At 46.6% G+C, this 22,558-nt stretch overlaps 1 protein-coding gene and 1 long non-coding RNA gene across 4 annotated transcripts in view; one reads left to right on the top strand and one right to left on the bottom strand.

The window, feature by feature from the left end:
* Positions 1-22,558, top strand: part of BCAS3 (BCAS3 microtubule associated cell migration factor) — a 1,118,574-nt gene that overhangs the window by 380,746 nt on the left and 715,270 nt on the right. The gene's annotated exons all lie outside the window — the stretch shown is intronic.
* Positions 3,432-21,067, bottom strand: LOC136575790 (uncharacterized). Its single transcript, XR_010786304.1, has 3 exons — positions 20,789-21,067; positions 5,207-5,291; positions 3,432-3,765 (listed from the first exon to the last, which is right to left on the bottom strand). It is a non-coding gene; the product is annotated as an uncharacterized lncRNA (long non-coding RNA).

The following is a 22,558-nucleotide window of genomic DNA, read 5'->3' as shown; positions in this document are numbered from 1 at the left end:
TCTTGATTACTTACTGTACTTTTCAACATTTCACTTACGGATACTTTCTTAAACAAATAATGTGTACATACTTTCTCTGACTGTCTCTCTCTCTCCTAGCAAACCTTGATCTTCCAAGGCACCTCTCGGTCCTAAAGACCTCCTCCCAGACACCATTTTGTAATCTGCCATGCGGGTCGGTGTCACACATTTTCATTAGAGTTTTCTTACATTTTACAGATTCATCCACACGGCGGCAGCCCTTGAGGGGCTCTATCTTCTTTAATAAGATCTTACGCATATTAGAACATCAACAATAATAAAAATAACACGCTCCATAGAGTGAATCCTTCTGACCCGAATTGTCAGCCCCTTATATATGGCAATACAACCGAAGGCATCTTCTTCTTATGGAACCAGTCCCAAAGAGTACATCCCTCTCCTCAGCTAAACCATCAACAACTAAACTACACTAAAACGGAGGGTTCCTTCGTCAATGGGACCTGTCTTACAGAGTGCTTCCCTCTCCTCTAAACCATTAACAACTAAACTAACCGAGGGTTCCTTCGTCTGTGAGACAAAATGAAAAGTAAGAGGAAAAAAAATTCTGCAGATACAACAAACAATCAAACAATCTCCACTATCGCTAAAACGCTACGGACTTCAACAACAAATAGACTACAGACTAGTTTCTGGGTGAGCCATTGGTGCGCATATCACGGTCAGTGGTCCATGACGGCAAACCCGGAGCCCACACGAGTTACCGTGTAGAACTCTTAACCCAACCCGTCCGGTCACAAACCACAGATAGTCAGTCCTGCTGCAAGACTCGCAGTGTAAAACACAACATAAATATATGCTGGCCTTACCTGGAGTTCTGTGAGTTGATCAGGCTCGGTTTGCAGTAGGACGGTTTCTCAGTAGCGTGGATCCGGGTGAATTGCGCTGTAAGCTCCGATTTTACCGCCCCAGTTGGTTGCGCCATTTATCAGGGTTAAATTTCTAAGTACAGCACCAATCGGGCCCACCCCACTTGCCCCGCTGCCAGCCGTAAGAATAGACACCACACAGAGGTCTGGTATAGTTTCTCACACGGGACATGGCTCTCAGCTGTGCCCACGTCGACGTACTTTATTACAGATTACATGAGATCTTATACCCTTTGTCCCATCCCCACTAGGGGGTGATGGGCTCATAACCATATATGGGCAGTCCGGATTTGCGGACTGAGACAGTGAAAATCATATAACAGTCATTATCTTGATACTGGCGCCTCTGGCTTACGTACAGAAAATCACGTATTCAATTAACTCCAGTACAAAGAATCACCCACTCAATTCTAAGAAGTCCGGATTTCGGCCTAAGACAGTGAAAATTATGTACATTTGAACATCTTGATATCTTGTTCCAGCGCTTCTGGGAAATCGGCCAAGTACATGCGGCCTTCATGTCTGGTTCGGTGGTTTTCTCTGAATTTCTAGAACATCTCTCTCTCAGCCTTCGAATATCTGATGTAAGGCGACATATACGTTTTTTCTCTCATTTGGAATTGAATAAAACTTGCATACAGGTATAAAAGCATAAAAAACACATATGGCAATATATATATATACCCTCACACTACTATGCACGCTTATTATGGGTCACGTTGTGATAGCCATTCAGAATAATGCAATCATCCAGGGTATAGAGATTAAGGTCTACCATCATAAAGCCACCCTGTATGTAGATGACCTTCTTCTCTATATCCCTAATCCCAATATCTCATTACCTGCTCTTTATTAAAGAATTTGAGCAATTCAGCCATCTTAGCAACTTTAAGGTAGACTATACTAAAAGAGAAGCCCCTAATGTCTCTCTCCCACCTCAGGTTGTAGAGTCAGTGGACTCCAGCATCCCTTTTGAATAGCACTCACCCTCCGTTACCTATTTAGAAATATGGCTCCCATTGGATTTAAATTTCCCTGAATGACCTTAATTTTGTCCCATTACTCTGTAGAACCTTGAGCGTCTTTGAGCGGTATCAAAAAGATTCCTGTTCTGGTTCAGAAAAATAAATGTGCTGAAGATGGATGTCTTGCCGAGATTTCTGCATTTGTTTCAGACTCTTTCAGTCTTTTTACCTGCTAGCCTCTTTTGTCAATTGTCTTCTGCTTTTACTAGATTAGTGTGGGGCAGCGCTAGACCTGTCCTTATGCGGCCTAAATCTAGGGGGAAGGGGTAGGGGGGGGCTGAACTTGCAGTTTTACCATTGGGCATGCCTCATCCAATTGGTCAACTGGTTTCATCATGGCTCTAGTAAGTAGTGGATATCACTAGAGGAGGGTATTAGCTCATTATCTTTATGCTCTCTTCCATGGTTTGACTGCCCTCATAAACCAGAGTAGTCTGCTCTGCTGTTCTTAGTGCCTCACGCATCTCTGGGATCAGCTCCCTAGAATATTTATGTATATATGTCTTGATTCTTAGGTTAGTAGTCAAGTGAATTGGTTCAGCTTCAACGTGTAATGCCTCATGCCTTTTTACTACTAGTGCAGGACTTGCAGGCTCAGATGGCTTACCGACTGCTCTCTCGGCTCCTATGATCAGCTAAACTCTTCAGATTTCACCGCCTTTGAAAGCTTGCTTGCCTTCTTTGACTCACCTTATTGTTGGGTGCCTTCTTTCTACGCCTTACCCCTCTCTCTGACAATGCCGGAGTATCCCTCTTTTTTTGATAAATGGGTGGCTGACCTAGAGGTACAACTGGATTTTGCTAGACAGAAAATTTGATTACTTGTCGCACCCAAGAGAGGAATTGTAAATTGTTATCTCGCTGATATAGATGCCCAGTTAAGGTCCATTCATTTGTGCCTGCAGTTCCTGATACCTGCTGGTGCTGCAATTTAGAGAAGGGAACACTGTGAAGAAGTGTGTTTTTCTTTTTTAACAAAATGACAGAAAAACTTGAACGTTACTGCATTACATTTTCTATAAAGCTTGGCGATTCCCAAGTGGAAACGATCCACAAGATTCAAGAGGCCTTCAGAAACGAAGCAATGGGCACAATACAGATAAAGGAAAAGTACAACCACTTCAAAGATGGGCACACATTAGTGTAGAGTGAAGCAAGTTTTGGTAGGCCCTCAACATCCAGAAATGAGAGTCATTAACCAAGTCAGAACCCGGATAATGCAGGATCATTGAATCACAATTAGAGAGCTTGCAGACGAGGCGAGCATCAGCACTGCATCTGTTCTTTCCATTTTGACTGAGGATTTTGGCCTAAGTAGAATCTCAGCGAAGTTCATGCCAAAGTTGCTAACGATCGCGCAGAAGCAACTCTATTTGGAGATTGCACAGTATATGCTGCAGACAGTGAACAGTGATCCCAAATTCCTCAACAAAGTGATCACTGGTGATGAGTCCTGGGTTTATGGGTATGACCCAGAAACCAAGTTGCAGTCATCACAATAGAAGCATCCAACATCCCTGAGGCCAAAACAGCAAGGCAGGTGCAGCAATGTCAAAGTCCTGCTGATCGTCTTCTTTAAATCCACTGGCGTGATTCATCATGAGTACGGATCACACGGCACAACCATCACCGAGGAGTACTACCAAAAGGTTTTACGTCACCTTTGTTACAGTGTGAAACGCAAATGGACGGACCTGTGGACAGTGGGCAATCAGCAGCTCCATCACGATAATGCACTCGCCCATTCTTCATATTTGATACAGAGTTTTCTGGCCAAACACAACACACCTGTACTTCCTCAGGCTCCATGGGACTTCTGGCTTTCCACCAAGCTGAAAATAACCAGAAAGGAACCAGATTTTAGTCCAAAGAAGACATCAAGACTACAAATACAGAGAATGGCATCTAGGTCTACCATGATCTCTCATATGTATGATTAGCAAAGTTCTGTATAACATAATAAATTAAAAATAGGAAAAAAACCCTAAAAAATACACTTTTTAGCTGACTTTCCACTCTGTTTAAAAAAAATTAAAAGCGCGCATGTTTGGTATCATTGCATATGTAACAACGCATACAATAAATTAAACACACTTTTTATTCTGCAAAGCAAATGCTGTGAAACAAAGAAAAACACCTGAGCCAAAATGCTTTTTTTGTTTATTTCGCCACTCAAAAAGACACAATAAAAATGATCAAAAAATCCATTTGCATACCAAATGGTACGCATAAAAACTACAGTTTGTCTCATAAAAAGACAAGCCCTCACAGAGCTCCCTCCATGGAAAAATAAAAAAAAGTTTTGGAACTTTGAATGCAGTAATACAAAACAAAAAAGTTCCGATAAAAGGGATTTTATTGTGCAAAAGTGGAAAAACCTAGAAAAAAAGTATAATTTTCGTATTGTCATAATCGTACCAACCCATAGAAAAAATGTATCATATAATTTATGCTGCATGATTAACACTGTAAAAAAAGAAAAAAAAAACAATGGCAGAATTGATGTTTTTTTCACTGTCCTCCAGAAAAATTAAAGTTATGCAATACATTCTATGAACCCAAAAATGGCACCAATAAAATCTACAACTCACCATTTAAAAAAAGCAAGCGCTCATATAGCCATGTCAACTGAAAAACATGTAAGTTATGGCTTTTGAAATGTATAGATGAAAATATTCCCAAAATTTTTCATTGACGTAGGTCCAAAATAGGCCATGTCACTAGGGGGTTAAAAAAAATTTCTTTTCATGTTAAATATGGAAACAAAAATTAATGAAACTGCTAGTTATTGTAATAGAGAAACACAGCAAAAAGCAGAGTTCTTTCTTTGATGCCTTCTTTCTTTGAAGGAACATTATTGATAGATTGCAGGCCAGTGCTATTTTAAGACTATCAGGTCTTTATTTAGTGAGCATACACCCTAAAATGTTTATTTTCTTTTTAGTTGGCACTTGTATGTGCCCCTTGTGTTATTTATACTAGCTTTTATATTTACAGTATGTCCTTGCCACCCCCATTCTTGTTTATCTGTGCAATGGGAACTCTTTTTTTGATCAGGGTGGCCTCATACTACAATAAGGATGTGTTTAATTCTTGAGAAAAATAAAGGAAGCTGTTAGCCTTTTCTTACTAAGAAGGCATTTCCTTTGTTCCTGCATGGCAAGAGATCGCTTTGTTTGGGTTATGTTATCTTGAAATACACCCAGGGGTGCATGTTTATCATTCAGCACCGTGCCCAGAGTGTGATGGCAGTTTCAAAGCTAAGACACTGACCTTTCTTAAGCTTGTATGTTCATAAGATCATTGCAGTGAACTTCCGTGGTCTTCCTTTCACAGCCATTGCTTCTTTGAAAGCCAACTGATGAAAAAGTTGAAAAAATAACTTTTTTCCCAAGAGCTTTTTAATGTTGTCGATTAGATTGTCATACTATACCTTTTAGTGGTTTTTCAACTAAAAACATTTTTTTGATAAACACAATGAATAAATTCTTCATAGGTTATATACTTTCTATGACATTATGTAGCCTGTGGGGTTGGGAAAAATGTGGTCCAACAAAGAATTAACTAAGTATGCAGAATAATTTTTTTTAGTTCACAATGCAATGATAAAATATCCAATCTCTTTTTAAATAGGTAAAATAAATGCATACATTAAACGGCTAATGTCCATGGGTGAGTTTGAATTCCGGGATATGCGTGGGGCACCCACGCGGATAATCCAGAGTTCAAGCCGCCCATAGACAATCATGGGCGTCCGCAGCTTAAAGCATGCAGGTTTGTTTTCTAGACCTTCTGGTCCAGAAAACAAGTCGCAGCATGCTCCATCTTGCCACGCATCCCGCAGGGATGGCTTTCATTGAAGTCAATGAAAGCCATTAAATCTGCGGCACACCTGGAACTGTCACTACAGGTGTGCTGCGGGTCCTGCAAGAAAGTTGAAGTTTAAAAAAAAAACTCCACTGCGCATATGCGGGGGGCAGGCCCACCCACATGACAACGCACCTGCCCACATGCACGGAGATGATGATGGACCACCCACACACACTCTGAACTGATAAGTAATGTCTTCATGCTGCAGGCATGGTGAGATCCCGCGGCAGGGCTCCCACTCATGGAACCCGATTCACACCTGGACATGAGAAATGGAAATACAATTATAATAAAGAAGTAGCAATACAATACCCTTCTGTTTTGCTATTCAGCTAACCACATTTTAGGCAGCAGTTATAATATAGCTCCCCACTACAACTTCCTCCAAAGGAACCAACCGCCTGGGGAAAGTAAAGAGAAAAGGAGGAACGACAGAAACAATAGACAGAGACAGGAAAGAAAAAGAAGGGAGGGGAAAACATAGGGTGGGGTGGGGTAAGGCAAGGGGATAGGGATAATCTGTCCACATTGACCATGGTTCCAGCTTGTTCTCTCAGTCCTATCATTGTCTAGTACATTTGGCAAGGGGTATCTCAGGCCAATCAGGGAATAAGGGCACCATTATGCAACCAGGTGTTCAGTTCTGGGGAGGAGCGGAACTGAAGCCACACCGCCCATACTGAGTAAAATGTGGTGAAACGCATCTCGTCCTTGGCACACAGCTCCTCCATGTATTTTAGATTGTCTAGAGACTCTAACCACATTAATCTCGTGGGGGGAGTCGTGGACTTCCATTTCCTAGGAATGATTTGTCTCATGGCTAGCAAGAAAAAGCGCAACAAGGAGCCTTTTATGTGGGACATCGAGCCCGGGATCATAGATAACAAGGCGATTTCAGGGGTAAGGTTGATTATCTGTTTGCAGACCGTTGAATACAGCACTCCTACCTCCTGCCAGAGTGGCTGAATTAGCGCACAGGACCATCACAAGTGTACTAAAGTCCCTCTCTCTCTAAGGCACCTCCAGCACAGATCCGGATACTGGGGGTACACTCTGGCCAACCGTTCGGGCGTCCTATACCATTGTGTCAGGATTTTATAGTTAAGTTCCTGCATCCTGCTGGATATATTCATCTTATGTCATGACGTAAGCCTTTTTCCATAAGTCACCCGAGAGGCCCAAACCCAAGTCCCTCTCCCAGGCCAACTCCAGTGTCCTGCTTCCCTCCGACGTCTCAGTCTCTAACAGGGTTCTATATAAGAGGGAGATTTTCAGTGAAACGTCAGGACTTGATAAACAGGTCTTCTCAAAAGTAGTTATTGGTCTCCCCAAGTGTTGTAAATTGCCAAGTGACCTCACATAGTGACACAACTGCAAGTATTGATACCATGCTCCAGTCGGGGGGTCCCTTCCATCTAAAATCTCTTGCAAGGTTTTCAACCTATGGCCTATCATAACATCCCGAACTCGGGGGACCTGACTCGCTATCATAGCTGTCAATGGGGTACCACGAAAAAAGGTTGGTGCATCTGGGTTGCCTACCAGCGGAGTAAGAGGGCCTGGAGTGGATATCAGCCCTGACTTAATGGCAGGACCCACCCAAGCCCTCAGTATATTCTCTAAAAAAGGAGAGAACCCCAATTTCCTATATCCTTCACTACCCGGCAACCAGATGCACCCCAACCCCCCGAGCGGAGCTGAATCTTGCTCCGCTACCACCCACTTTTTGCAAGTTCTGCTGTGAAACAGGTCTAGTACACATTTGGTCAGGGATGCCTTATAGTACAGAGCGAAATTTGGAACACCCATTCCTCCCATCTCTTTGGTACTAGTAAGGGATCGCCAATTCCGCCTGGGTCTACGATTTCCCCAGATAAACTTCATTATTGATCTTCTAATCTGAGACAGGAACGCTCCTGTTAGGTTTATGGGAACTGTTTGGAACATGTAAAGAAATGTAGGGAGAGAGTTCATTTTAATTGTGTTTATCCTTCCGAACCACGACAGCGGGAGGGTCTTCCACCTGTCAAGGTCTGCTTCCAGGGCCTTTAACAGTGGTCTATAATTTTTCTCAAAAAGATTATCAATATCTGCTGTAATCACAGTTCCCAGATATTTAATCTCGTCTTCTTTCCAAAGAAAGGGAAATGCCAACTGTAGAGACTCCCTGTCAGTCCTAGGTAGCGTCACGTTAAGTAGCTCGGATTTGTTTAAATTAACTTTAAAGGTAGATAATTTACCAAATGTCTCAAATTCTTTCAGGATACAGGGAAGTGCTATTCTTGGGTTGGCGATGTATACCAAGAGGTTGTCTGCATACAGTGCGATCTTATGTTCCGTCCGGCCAATCTTGATCCCCCGAATACTGCGATTAGCTCGCAACGCGTTCGCCAACGTCTCCATCACCAGGATATACAAGAAGGGGGACAGGGGACACCCCTGCCTGGTGCCATTGTTAATCTGCATCGGGCGGGATAGCTGTCCATTAACACGGACTCTGGCAGTTGGGCCATGATAAAGGGCCATAATCTTACTCAAGAATTTTGGGCCTATGCCAATTTTCCTCAATTTCGCCTCAAGGAACGCCCAGTCCACCCTATCGAACGCTTTCTCAGCATCTACCGATAACAAACATAGGGGTTCTCTTGATCGACGTGCCCTCGACACTATGGCTAAGGTTCTGATGGTGTTGTCCCCTGCCTCCCTCCCAGGAACAAATCCCACCTGGTCTTCATCTATCAACGAGGGAACAAGAGGCCGGAGACGGGCAGCAAGCATTCCAGAATAAATCTTGGTATCGATATTTAACAGGGAGATCGGCCTTTAGCTGCCGCAGTCGGATGGATCCTTCCCCGGCTTAGGTATGATGGTTATAATAGCCTGTAATGCCTGTGGAGGAAAAGGGCACCTCTGCGCAATGGCATTAAAGGTGTCCAGCATTACCGGCGCCAATGCTTCCCCACAAACTTTAAAGAAGCGTGGTGTAAAACCGTCCGGTCCGGGGCTTTTGCCTATCTTGAGGGTCTGGATAATGTCAGTCACCTCTTCTAGAGAGAAGTCTTCCTCTAGCATGCGTCTTTCAGCATCTGGGATGCCCTCAGGGGCATAATCTGATAAGTATGTATCCCTCGCTTTGTACTCTTCTTCGCTGGTCTCCCTCTGACCCCCAGACAGGTTGTACAGGTTATGGTAGTATGAGTGAAAACTATCTAATATTTTAGTATTGGCGTGCACCTGTCCCTCCCTCTGAGATTGTATAGAAAAGACGTAAGTCTGTGAAGATCTCGGATTGAGGATCCTGGCCAGACCCCTACTACACTTGTTGCCATATTCATAAAAACTCCCTTTCGCTTTGTCTCTTTGGCAGAGCGAGGCTTGGTCCAGGAGGAGAAGGATCTTGTTACAAACGTCTGAGATTTCAGCATTTTTTTGATCTGTGGGCATAGCTTTATTACATGACTCCAAGAGACCCAGCCGGGCAGAAAGCCCCTCCAGGGCGTTAACTCTGTCCTTTTTTAGTCTCGCCCCGTGAGAGATAAAGATACCTCTCAATACGCACTTAAGCGCCTCCCACTTAAAGGGTGCTGGGGTGGCATCTAGAGCGTGATCATTTTTAAACTGCTCTATCACCCGCTGGATCTCCTGAAGACACACTGCATCATTCAGCAGGTTGTCGTTAAGCCTCCAATTGTGGTTAACTCTCCCTCCCTGCCCCCCCTCCAGTGACCCCCAGACCGGAGCATGGTCTGACCACAAAAAGGATCCAATGGAACACTTAGGGCTGCGGTCTAGTAATCTATGGGAAATGAAGAGGTAGTCCAGGCGATGGTAACTATTATGGGCCGGTGAGTGGAAACTGTAATCCCTCTCTCTAGGATGTAAGACCCGCCACATGTCCACCAGACGTAAGTTGGTCAGCTCCCTCTGTAGTCTACGTGTTGCTGTGGAGGAAACCCCTTACTTACCACCTGACAAGTCAAGGTTAGGAATCATACCCATGTTGAATTCGCCTCCCAGGATTATGTTGGAGCCGTCCGCGAAGGTCGCCAAAGCCCCCAGCATACGGATCCCGAAACAGACCTGTGCCTGATTTGGAAAATACACATTTGCAATCGTAAATATTTCAGTACCCAGTTGTATTTTCAGGAATAAATAACGCCCCTCTGTGTCTGCCTCAGACGAGATGAGTTTATGTGGAATTTGTTCATGAATGGCTATGGAAGTACCTCCAGCTTTTTTCTCCGGGTGGGTGCTGTGATGCCAGGTGGTATAATGGCGATGTGCGAGCCCGGGTATTTTCCCGGTCTGAAAGTGCGTTTCCTGAAGTAACGCTATCATAATTTTGTGTTTGTGTAAGTAATCAAAAATCTGTCCCCTCTTTGCTGGTTTGTTTAGGCCCCTTACATTAAAGGTGCCGAATGAGAGACTTGCCATTATGTTATTGTCGTGTGATACTCCTTTGTAGCTGGACAGACAAGGGACCAGGAATGAAAAACAAAAGGATGGGAAAGGGAAAGCCAAAAAAGAGAAAATAAATAGAAAGTAGGAAAGAACATTGCTAACGGCATATAGCAGCCGCTGTTGCTCTCACGGTGAGCCCTGCTTGCTAGCGACTCGCTAGAGGTCACACTCTGTCGTGTGACGTCACCCAATAGGAGGAATTGGAGCACACCACAAGAAGGAACGCAGCCCCCGCTTACACCCACCCCCAAACTTATGTAGATGAACTGACCTCCAAGAGGTCTTCAATAATAATTTCCAGGCACTGGCAGCCCAAGAAGAAAAAACTTGTAATATAATCCCTCAAATAACCTGCACCCTGTGGGCGAGAGGTCCCACAACTTAGAACTCAATCTGAATAAATGCATATTCTGACTCCTCCCTCCCCACCACAGAAACAGTGGGAGAGAGGGAGGTGGACAGGTGCGAGCCCCCTCAATCAACCATCAGGTCTAATTTTCGACCCATCAGGGCCTCACAGTTTAAGTTCAGGTGGGATGTTCTCTTCCTCTGCGACGATCCCATTGCCTCTTGGGCTGGTCTATCTGCCACTGCTCTTGCGATGCTTGCGTGAGCAGAGTAGGAGGTGTAGGCCAATCAGGAAGCGTGACCATGGGTAATTCAAACACCCCTAAGAATTTGGGGAGGTCACCTAATGTGTGGAAAACAGCCACTTTGCCATCATTTTTCGCTGACAAGGAAAATGGAAAGCCCCAACGGAATTGAATATCCCGCTCTTTAAGTGCAGACAGGAGGGGTCTCAATGCTTTCCGCAGCTGAAGGGTATGACGTGCCAAGTCCTGCAATATTATGATTGATTTGCCGTCGGACCTAAGAAATTCTGGCTGATCTCTTGCTTTGCGGAGTATGGCGTCTTTGTCCCCGTAAAAATGTATTCTGCATATTATGTCCCTGGGACGGTTGATATCGGAGGTCTTGGGACCTAACGCCCTGTGGATCCTGTCAATTTCAATAGGACGCTCAGGCGGTCGGCCCAACAGGCGCTGAAAGAGATCTTGTGCCCAGGCTTCCAGTGAGACCTCTGATACGTAAATTATTCGTCCTGTGTCTGTTTTCCAGGTCGTCTAGGTGCATAGTGAGGCTCGCAATCTGGTCTGCCTGCGCCTGTATAGCTTGTTTTTTTTTTTGTTTTTTTTTATAAATACTTTATTTAACATTTTCAATATATTTTCCATACGTTCAGTAGTCTGTAAAATAGTTACTTCTGAGTAAACCTACATTTAAATAACTTTGACAGATATTGCAATATTGGCTTATATATACTCTGGCCAGTCCGGATTGCATTTCTGTTTGGAACCTAGATCTCATTTTCTAATCCGGCTCTGTCTGGACTGTTAATTTCAAATAAACTGTACTATATTCAATTTCTAACTGTAACATCTTAATGCGAACTTACATTTGTTAGGGAGGGGGCGGGACGAAGAGGTTGGGAAAGAGGTGGGGCGGAAAGATTTTAGGGGGTGACAGGGGGGGGTATCGCCTATGTCTGTGTATGATCTCAGAGTTTAGCGAACTCTTCAGTATTTTGGAATTCCATCCAATGGTACCAGGTCGTCCTATATTTGTTTTGCGTACCTCTCAGTGTGGCCGTAAGGTCCTCCATCTCCATCAGCCTGTTTACAGAGTTTAGCCACATCCTGACAGTAGGGGGCTCCGTTTGTCTCCACATTCTAGGGACGCAGGTTCTCGCTGCATTGATCAGATGGCGGATCACTGACTTTTTGTAGGTAGAGATAGGGATGTCGCAGTGATGCAGGAGGAAGAGAGCCGGTGTTTTGTTTAGGGTGTATGTGGTAAATTTGGATGTGATTCTCCACACTTCCTCCCAGTAGCTCGCCATCACCGGGCAGTCCCAGAGAATATGCAGTAGTGTCCCCTGTTCTGAACCGCATCTCCAGCACAGTGGGGAGACCGAGGGGAACATCTTATGTAGTTGGGCGGGCACCCTGTACCAGCGTGTCATGATCTTATATCCTGATTCTTGTATTTGACTTGACAGAGAGGTTATGTGCGTCAGTGTGAATATTCTCTCTCTTTCTTCAGGGCTGAATGTTGTGTTTAGGTCTTTCTCCCAGTGTTGTATGTATCTAGGGGGTGGATTTTCTTCTTGTGTGGTTAAGATGTTGTACATTCTTGACAGCGTGTGCCTCGAGGGGCCTTCTTCACAGCATGCAATCTCAAACTGTGTCTTGGGGCGCGTGTAAAGGTTGGGGTGGGGGAGAGATCGGAGGAAATGTCTCAATTGGAAGCTTTGCCAGAATGTGAGCCCCGTTTGGCCCGACTCATCTCCCGGGTCCTCCCCCGTCCACCACTGGCCCTCTCTGAGGAAATGGCTTGCCCTGAAGTTTCCCCTCTCTATCCTTTCTTGGTGTGTTTTTCCCTCATTACCCGGTGGGAAGTCCGGGTTACCCAGTATCGGGTACATGGGGGAGGGTCTAGGGGATACACCCACTTCCTCCGAGATCCTTGATAGACTTGTCAAAGTGGGGCCTATAGTTGGGTGATTTGACAGTTCTGCTGTGGCCTGATTTTTAGTCCATGGGAGTATTACTAGGGGTACCGATGTCGCCGACTGTTCTAGGTCAATCCACTGTTTGGTTCCCCTGTGTCTGTGCCAATCTATTACGCGTGCGAGATGTGCTGCCTGATAGTACCGGGGGAAATTCGGCAGGCCCAGCCCTCCCTTCTTTTTTGTTCTAGTCAGGATATTGCGTGATACTCGGGTTGGTTTGGTTGCCCAAATAAATTTCGTCATGAGGGAAAGTAGTTGCTGGAAAAATTGCCTAGGGACGTGTATCGGTAGGGCCTGGAGTAAGTATAGCACTCTTGGTAATATATTCATCTTAAATATGGCCCCCCTCCCGAACCATGAAAAAAGTCCCTTTGTCCATGCGTTTAGGTCTAAACGTATCTTGCTTATTAGGTTAGGGTAGTTTGCGGGAAACAGTTCCGACACCTTGGGCGTCAGATTGATCCCTAGAAAGAGGATTTTTCCTCTCCTCCAGCGGAACGAGAATGCGTCTTCGAGCTCTTCCGCAAGGATCTGTGGAAGTGAGATATTCATCGCTGCTGACTTCTGGTAATTGATTTTAAAATTTGATAATTTTGTATATTTATCTATTTCTGTTATTAGGTTCGGTAAAGATATTCGCGGTTTTGTAATAAAAAATAGAAGGTCATCCGCATAGGCTGCTATTTTGTATTCTGTGTCTTTTAGGGTTAGACCCCCTATATCTTGGTTGGCACGAATGTGATTCAGTAGAGGTTCAAGGCATATGACGAAAATCAGTGGCGATAGTGGGCAGCCCTGTCTCGTCCCGTTTGTGATGGGGAAGGGAGACGAGAGTTGGCCGTTCACCCTGACCTCTGCCGTTGGTTTGGAGTACAGACTCGCTAGCCATTGTGTCATGTGGGGTCCCGTCCCGAGTTGTGACAGGGTGGCAAATAGGAAATCCCAATCCACCCTGTCGAATGCCTTTTCTGCATCCGTTGACAATATACACATAGGGGTGGACAGTTTTTCCGCGAGATGGATCAGGTTTATGGCTTTTATCGTGTTATCTCGGGCTTCTCTTTGTGGGACGAAGCCTACTTGGTCTGTGTGTATCAGTCGTTTTAGGTATGGGGATATCCGATTTGCTAGTATCTTAGAAAACATCTTTAAGTCCACGTTTAGGAGGGAGATGGGCCTATAGCTCTGGCACTGTTTCAGGTCTTTCCCCTCCTTTGGGATCACCGTTATATGGGCCCTTAATGAATCTCTAGGCATTTCGTGTCCTGTTGTCAGTGAGTTATATGCCTTTAGGAAATGGGGTGCTAGGATTCCTATGAATTTTTTGTAGTATGGTAAGGTTAACCCATCCGGGCCTGGTGCTTTCCCTGTGGGAGTTTCTGATATAACTTTGGATAATTCGTCCTGCGTTATTGGGGCGTCCATTATTTCTATGGCTTCTTGTGTGAATTTGCCTAGTTTCACCTGTTGGATGTACTCCTGTATCCGTTTTTTGCGTGACTCTCTGTCCTGCTCTGATTGGGGGGGGGGAGAGGTTATATAGTGCTTGGTAATATTCCTTGAATACCTCCGAGATCTGTTTGGGTATGTGCAATGTCTTGCCTTTGGTATTAGTGATTTGTGGAACATATGTTCTCTCTCTTGTGTTGCGTAACGCCCGTGCTAGTGTCTTGCTTGGTTTGTTGCCGAATTCGAAGAAGTGCCTTTTGCACTTTAGCAGGTTTATCTTTGCCTGGTCTAGGGTTATTTTGCGGACCTTGTCCCTCAATTGTGCCAGTTCCGCTCCTTGTGCCTTATCTAATGATGTTTTATGGGCCAGTTCCAGTTTTTGAATACGTTTTAGTAGCTCTTGTAACTGCGCTCCTTTTTTTTTTGTTTTTTTTTTTGTTTTTTTTTTGTTTTTTTTTTTATATCAAAATGTGTTTATTCAAAATTTTAAACATACAAGTTTGCAAGTGGTTGACATGCATAAAAGGCAGTAACTGTCCCGAAGCCTGGTTGGCAGTACAGTAAAGGGGTGCGATTGTCCGTTGCGGTGGAGTCTCCTGTCGCCGCAACAGGAAAATGTAAAATAGCTCCAGACTTCAGGGCTTAACTTCAACAGTTAATTATTATCGAAAACAACAACAGTCTCTTGCAGACTATTAAACCATGTTTGTGTCTTGTGTGAAATTAACCTTAAAAGGCATGTGGGAGTCGGATCGTCTAAGAGTGAACCTCGACTCAACGTGGATGTGGTGTGTCATGAGGTGGAAAGGTGGTGTATGTGAAGGTGTAATGTGGGAGTTAACATCAGTGAGAGTGAATGAATAGAACTTAAGTAAATTGGGGAGGAGGGGGGTGACTGTGTAGTAGAGGAGAGGGGAGGTGGGTGAGGAAGAAGAAGGTAAGGGGGGGGGGGAGGGGGGGGAAGTAGCGTCCCGGGTAGGGCCCTTAATGGGTTCCCTGTCGTCTATCAAGTGGGTAATACCCCGTGTTCGAGCCATTGCTTGAACTTGTCAGAATTTCGAAACGTCATCCATACCTCCCACACATCGTAGTATTTCAGCCATTTGTCGTCATCTTTGGCTCTCAGCTCTTCCATATATCGGATATCATCTAGGGCAGCTGTCCAGCTCAGGCGTGTCGGCATCGTCTGGGACTTCCAGAGTCGGGGGATCACTGTTCTCATAGCTAGAAGGAAGAATCTCAAGATATCCCTCTTAATGGCAGCCATGGAGCCTGGCAGGACTGAGAGGAGCGCAGCCTCAGAAGAGAGAGTCAGTGAGCTTCTTTTCAGTACATTGTACAGGGCTTGTATCTCTAACCACAGACCTCTAATCCCAGGGCAGGACCACCAAATATGCGTGAGCGTTCCTGTTTCTTTCAGGCATCTCCAGCAGTTGGCTGTGGTGCCAGGGTATATTTTGGCTAGTAGTGACGGTGTGCGATACCATCTCATAATGAGCTTATAGTTTAGCTCGTGGTGTCTGCCCGAGACTGACATTCTGTGGGTCAGACTGACGCCCCTAGCCCAGTCCTCGTCGGGCAAGGGTCGCCCTAGTTCTCTCTCCCAGGCTCCACGGCAACCTCTTTCTAAGTCCCGGGCTCCCCGGGCCACCAGCATGTTATAGACCACGGAGATCAGTCCCCTCGACCTACGGGGGTCCGCACATAGCTTCTCAAAAGGAGTAGGCGGGGTAGACAGATCCGAGGCTCTGCTCTGCGTTCTGATAAAGTGGCTTAGCTGCATGTATTGAAACCACGCACCCGCTACGGCTCCCCCCTCCTCCATCAACGAGCTCAGCGGCCTAATTCCTTCCTCTCCTAGTATGTCGTGTATTCTTGGTAGATGGACTCCTAGGTTACTCAGGAGTGCCAGGCCCCCTATCCCAAGAGGGAACTCCGGATTTCCCACAAGAGGGGTCCAGGGACCAGGAGTAGATATCAGCCCGTTATTGCTCGCGAAGTTGTCCCATATTCGTAGAAGTGAGTTCAGAAATGGCGACACTCTGATCCCCCTTCTACCCAGTCCGCCCCTGAGCCAGAAGAGACCCTGAACTTGGAATGGGGCAGAGCTCTGCTCCATTTCGACCCATAATTTAGTTTGCCCCCTGTGCATGAGGTCCAGAACGGTCTTACCTATTACGGCCCTATGGTAAAGCAACATGTCTGGCAAGCCCAGCCCGCCATTTTCTTTTTTCTGGGTGAGAAGTTTGTAACTCAACCGAGGTCTGGACCCGCCCCATACGAAATATGTCACCGTCTTTCGTATCTTGATAAAGAAACTCCTTGGGAGTTGTATTGGGAGGGTCTGAAAAAGATACAGGAGTTTCGGGAGGAAGATCATCTTGACCGCATTAATTCTGCCGGTCCAGGAAAGTGTTAGTGCGCGCCATTTTTCTGTGTCTTTCATCAGGGAACGATATATGGGCTCAAAGTTTAAGTCGTATATCTGGTCTGGGTCTGAGGGCAGTTTTGTGCCTAGGTATTTAATGTGGTCTTCCCGCCACGACAGTGAGAATAAGGGTCTCAGTTGAGCTATAGCAGAGGACGGCAGTGTTATATTTAAGATCTCGGATTTTTGTAGGTTTATTTTGAAATTACTGACTTTACTGTATTTATCGAATTCTCGTAGGAGGGCGGGTAGGGCTCTGTTGGGGTTCGTTCCTTTTTGTTTTTTGATATGGGCCCCTAGACTAATAAAGGACCCCCGTATGACACACTTATGTGCTTCCCATATCATCAGGGGGTTTACTTCCGGGGTGTTATTTTGCTCGAAATAGTCTTGTAGAGTTAGGCTTAGCTTCTCTAGCGCTGACGGGTCACTTAGCAGGGATTCGTTTAGCCTCCAGTTCCATTCTCTTTTGTGAATAGTGGGCAGTGATAAAGTGAGAGTTATTAGAGCATGATCTGAGAATGTGATACTGTCTATTTCCGCTGCTATGAGCTGGGCCAAGGAGGAGTGGTGTACCAGAAAATAGTCGATTCTGGAGTACACGTTATGTGGCGATGAGAAGAAGGTATAATCCTTCGTGGTCGGGTGTAGGATCCTCCACGCATCAATCAATTGATGTCTGTGTAGGATCTTTTTGAACCTGCGGTGTGTGGATGTCGGGAGGGAGCTGCTTCCTCTTGATGTGTCAACCTGTGGGTCTAGTGGCATATTGAAATCCCCCCCCAGTACCAGGATGCCCTCCTTGAACTCGCCCAGGTCCTCCAGGGCCCTCTCCAGGAAGGACGCCTGGTTGGAGTTGGGAAAATACAAGGACGCCAGTGTGACTTGTGTATTTGCGAGCTTACCTTTGACAAATAGGAATCTTCCCCCTGGATCACTGCGAGTCTCCCCATGCTCCCACGGGACGGTGTTGGAGATTAAGATTGACACTCCCTTTGTTTTCGCCTCTGCGTTTGTGCTGTGATACCCTTTCGGGATTCTCGCGTTCTCGAGCCTCGGGGTGGCGTCTGTGCGGAAGTGGGTTTCTTGTATGAAGGCTATCCTTGCCCTTTTTTTCCAGAGGAGATGGAGGATGGAGGACCTTTTTTCAGGAATGTTGAGCCCCTGCGCGTTAATGGAAATCACCAAGAGATTAGTGTGGTCTGTAGACATATTCGGTTGCCTAGGAGACCTGGAAATCAAAGACAGTTGTTAAAGGCTTACCGTTGGGGGCTTAGGTAGGTGAGGGGTGGGGTGAGGGGGGGGAGGGTAGAGAAGGGGTGGTTAGTGAACAAGAGATTCAACAAACACAGGGGGGGGGGGTAGAATATCAATCACTCTATTCTTTCCAGTTATCCGGGAGCCTGTGCCCTTGTCCAGATGTGGACTGGGCCGAGGATTCCGGAGCCCTAATTGGGGGTACGAAGAAAGGCTCTGGTCGAAGAAAAAGGCCACCGGGCCGTTCTCTGTATTTTTCTCGTCGGTATGGTCTTCACGGTCTGACGTTTGCGTAGGGTGGTTGTTTCGCTTTGTTGTGGGTGCGAGCTGCTCCGCCGCAGCTTGTCTGTCCATGTCTGTGGGGACCCACTCGTTTGAAAGGATTGTCTCTCGGTTCACAAGTATGGGGGTTTAAGGTAGTGGGGGTTTCTTCTGTGGAGCCGCTTTGTGTCCTTTGGAGGACTATTTGGGTGAAGTTCGGTAACATTTTTCTCTTACCCCTCCCGTTTGTGTCCGTAGTCGAGTTTTGCGCTTCGGTGTAAGATGGCCATGCATAAGTCCTTTTTTCCCTTCAGCGTTTGTGTTGCTGGCGATCTTCAAATGTCGTGGCCGGGGTAAGTTTTCGGATTCTGGAAGTAGCGGGGGACCTCTCCTTAGTTGTATGTCCTCGGGGGGTCTATAGGTAGTGTCCAGTCTGGGATAGGAACTGGAGGCTCTTCCAGGAATGCAAACGCCCCTTCTAGGTCAGATGGTGTTTTGACCGTATATAGACTGCCTCCTTTGCGCAGAATCAGGTGAAAGGGGTGTCCCCATTTGTAAGTTGCGTCTGCTCTACGTGCTGCGTCTAGAAGGGGACGGATCAGCCTCTGGCTATTAAGCGTGAATCTGGATACATCTGGTAGGATGGTGATCTCACTTCCCCGGAATCTGACCGAGCCTTGTTCCCATGCCAAACGCAGGATCTCCTCTTTTTGTCGGTAAAAATGTACCCGGCAGATGACATCTCTGGGGAAATTCGCGTTCCGTGCTCTCCCCCCTATCAAGCGGTGAACTCTGTCTAACTCAATTGTCCTGTCTTCAGGTCGGCGTAGGAGTTTGTTGAATATTGTCGTGACGCAGTCCTGTAGCGCTTCTGGCGGGATGTCTTCTGGTATGCCTCTCAGCTTTAAGTTGTTGCGCCGTCCCCTGTTCTCGACGTCGTCCAGATGCAGGGTTAACTCTTTGATTTGGTTTTGCTGTTTTTCTACTATTTCCGCCAGGTGTTGGACGTCTGTGCTTGGGGCGCCTGTCGACTGTTCTAGGGTGTTGACCCGTTCCGTTAATTCTTGTACAGAGAGTTTCACCTCTGATATGGCTGATTCTTGTTTCTCTTCAATACGCCTCAAGTGCGTTTCTAGGTCCAGTTTTGTGGGTAGTTCGCACATCATTTTCCATAATGCCTTTAAGGTCTGAGTGTCGTCTGCCGGGGGGTCCTGCTGTTTTTGGGTGGTACTGGCTGCCGTTGGTTGGGCGTTGCTTGCAGGTATGCTGTGCCCCCTGCCCCCTGGGCCATCTGAGTGTGAGGTTGCATTGAGGATGGGGGTGGTGATAGTTGCTCCATCTACACTGTCTTCCATGCCTGTAGTTTGTTGTGGGCATTCTGGGGCTTCTTGACTGGGGTACTCTCTGCAGCTTTTCCCCTGTCTCTGCCTCTCCTGATGCACCACCTCTGCTTGCTGGTTCCCTGTCTTCCTGGGGGTGCTCTGTATGCCCTCCTGAGATTGTTCTGGGCTGCCCCTGGGAGACCCTCCCGGTACCTGGAGAGTTGTGGAGCTTCCCTTGCCTGGCGGTGGTGTCCGGCTCTCCCTCCCTTCTTTTCCTGCCGGCAGCTGTGCGCCGTCTTGTGTGGGGATGTCTGCAGGGACCTCCGCTGCCTGCGCTCCGCTTTTCTTCTTCTCCCCTCTCTGTGCCTGCGGCGCGGTCCGCGCTGGCGGCAGGGCTTTCTCAGCGGAGCGCGGGGAGTGCAGCTCCACGTGTCCGCCCGGCGCCATGTTCCCTGCCTTGCGGCCGGTCTCCGCAGTGCCCGCTCCTTGCAGGTACCTGCTTAGCGGCGTGCTTGTGGTTGCCGGGGGGTCCCCCTTGCGTCTTGCTCCTCTCATTTTCTTTTTGCCGCCTTGGCTGGAGTCGGTGTGGTGGATTTCTGATGTTAGCGGCGGAGGAGCTCTGTCCCGTGCGCCTTTACTCCTCCATGCCTAAGCCACGCCCTGTATAGCTTGTTTGTGTGACTCTAATATGGTCGCAGTCTCCTACTGAGCCTCCTCCACCTGGTGTAACCTGTGACCAATCTGGTGCACCTCGCTGTGGATTGCTTCCAGAGCCTGTTTATTGGAAGCCTCAAATTTAGCAAATAAAGCACTCAGCTCATCCTTAGTAGGAATGGCCATTATGCGTGCCTTCCAGGCTTCTCCTCTGTTGCTTGGGGTCACTGCTGCTGAATCCTGTTCTGTGGTGTATGCAGCCATAGCTGAAGCAGAGGGTGAAGGCTGTGTGACTGTCCAGGGGGGACTACTACCCCTCTCAGATGCCAGGCACTGCTTCTTATGGGGGAGGGGAGGTGAGTGTCCCTGAAGTGTAGGGAGGCTGCTGCCTGTGTTATTCACTGTAGCCTGGTACTGGGTGTCGGCAGAGTCCCTGGAGTTTCTGTTATCTGCCTGCCGCTGTGAGAGAGATCCCCTATCTCCCTCCATGCCGGCTGTGTCAGATGCTTGGCCCTGCTTCTTATGGGGGAGGGGGGTGAGTGTCCCTGAAGTGCAGAGAGGCTGCTGCCTGTATTACTCACTGTAGTGCCGTCAGAGTCCCTGGAGCAGCCGTTATCTGCCTGGCCTTATGGGGGAGATCGCCTCTCTCTCTCCACGCTGGCTGTGTCAGCAGGGAGAAGCTCTGGTCCCTCCACGTGGGTCTCCTGCACTAGGCGTCCTGGAGGGTCCGGCGCCATCTTGGATTGTTCTCTTGCAGAGCGAGGGGTGCTGAGAAAGCGCTCCAACCCTCCACTATCTGCCAGTCCTCCGCCGACCCATCTCTCCTGCTGGGGATCTCTCTGAGGAAGTTTGCCGGTGCCTCAGGGCTTTTCACAGGGTAGGTGCTGAGGGAGCTCTCAGAAACTGTGACCTATCCTGCCATGTGCTGGCCACGCCCCCCCCCCCCCCCCCCAGTATTCTAAAAGGCCTATTTAAAACAATGAGTTGCTTCCTGTGTAATTTCTGTTTTTCTTGCAATGCACAGAAGTCAGCAGTGTACATGAAGCCTTTAAAGGGGTGGTCTCGCGAAAGCAAGTGGGTCTATACACTTCTGTATGGCCATATTAATGCACTTTGTAATATACATCGTGCATTAAATATGAGCCATACAGAAGTTATTCACTTACCTGCTCCGTTGCTAGCGTCCCCGTCGCCATGGTTCCGTCTAATTTCGGTGTCTTCTTGCCTTTTTAGACGCGCTTGCGCAGATCCGTCTTCTCCCTTCTTCTCCCTTCGGCTCCGCTCGGCAGCATCGGCATTTTGGCTCCGCCCCCTTGTACGCATCATCGCGTAGCTCCGCCCCATGACGTGTGCCGGTTCCAGCCTCCTGATTGGCTGGAATCGGCACATGACGGGGGCGGAGCTACGCGATGACGCAAAAAGGGGGCGGAGCCAAAACTCCGATGCTTCCAAGACCAGCCGAAGGGAGAAGATGCATCTGCGCAAGCGCGTCTAAAAAAGCAAGAAGACACCGAAGTTAGACGGAACCATGGCAACGGGGACGCTAGCAACGGAGCAGGTAAGTGAATAACTTCTGTATGGCTCATATTTAATGCACGATGTATATTACAAAGTGCATTAATATGGCCATACAGAAGTGTATAGACCCACTTGCTTTCGCGAGACCACCCCTTTAAGGTAGGAAAGTTTGAAGATATTCATGGAAATCATTTTCAGAAGGAAATTCTGTGATCCTTATTGATTTTTACTTTGTTTGATACGTCTGGTAATCATCCAGTACTGTGTTTAAACCATTTAATGTTTTTTGTCAATAAACTATAACAAAACCATAAAAGTTAATTATTGCACTCTAGACAAACAACTTCCTTTTTGCTTTGACTGTCATCAGTGTCATTTTCCTTCTTCCCATGAATTCAGCTATATATATTTTTTTCACTATAAATGTTCTTATGGGAAGGTTGCGACCTCACTAAAGTCTTTACAAAAAATGAGTTGGTTTCCTTTATGAAGAATTCCATATTATCCTTTTAGTCTATATTATAAAAGCTTGTAGTTTCATTTTAATTTAGAAGAGGTGTTACATTGCCTAGAGTCTAATTGATAATATTGTTAGCCAGAACGGAAGACTTTTCCACTGCTATTGCAACATTTCCCAAAAAGATTGAGGTCATTGAGTCTTTGTAAGGATGTGCATTGTTATATGAACTTCTCAGAGTTCTTTAGAAGCCTTTACCTGTTTTCAGTGACGGCAAAGGGAAAGTATTCTAGCAGAATGGCATACTCATATTATGTTTCTTAAATTTGAAAATTATATATATATATATATATATATATATATATTCCTTTCCATT

This window comes from Eleutherodactylus coqui, chromosome 1, assembly GCF_035609145.1.
Source record: "Eleutherodactylus coqui strain aEleCoq1 chromosome 1, aEleCoq1.hap1, whole genome shotgun sequence".
In the NCBI taxonomy this organism is placed as follows: domain Eukaryota; kingdom Metazoa; phylum Chordata; class Amphibia; order Anura; family Eleutherodactylidae; genus Eleutherodactylus; species Eleutherodactylus coqui.
The sequence above is the reverse complement of the archived record's forward strand: the minus strand, read 5'-3'. Positions and strand labels throughout refer to the sequence as shown.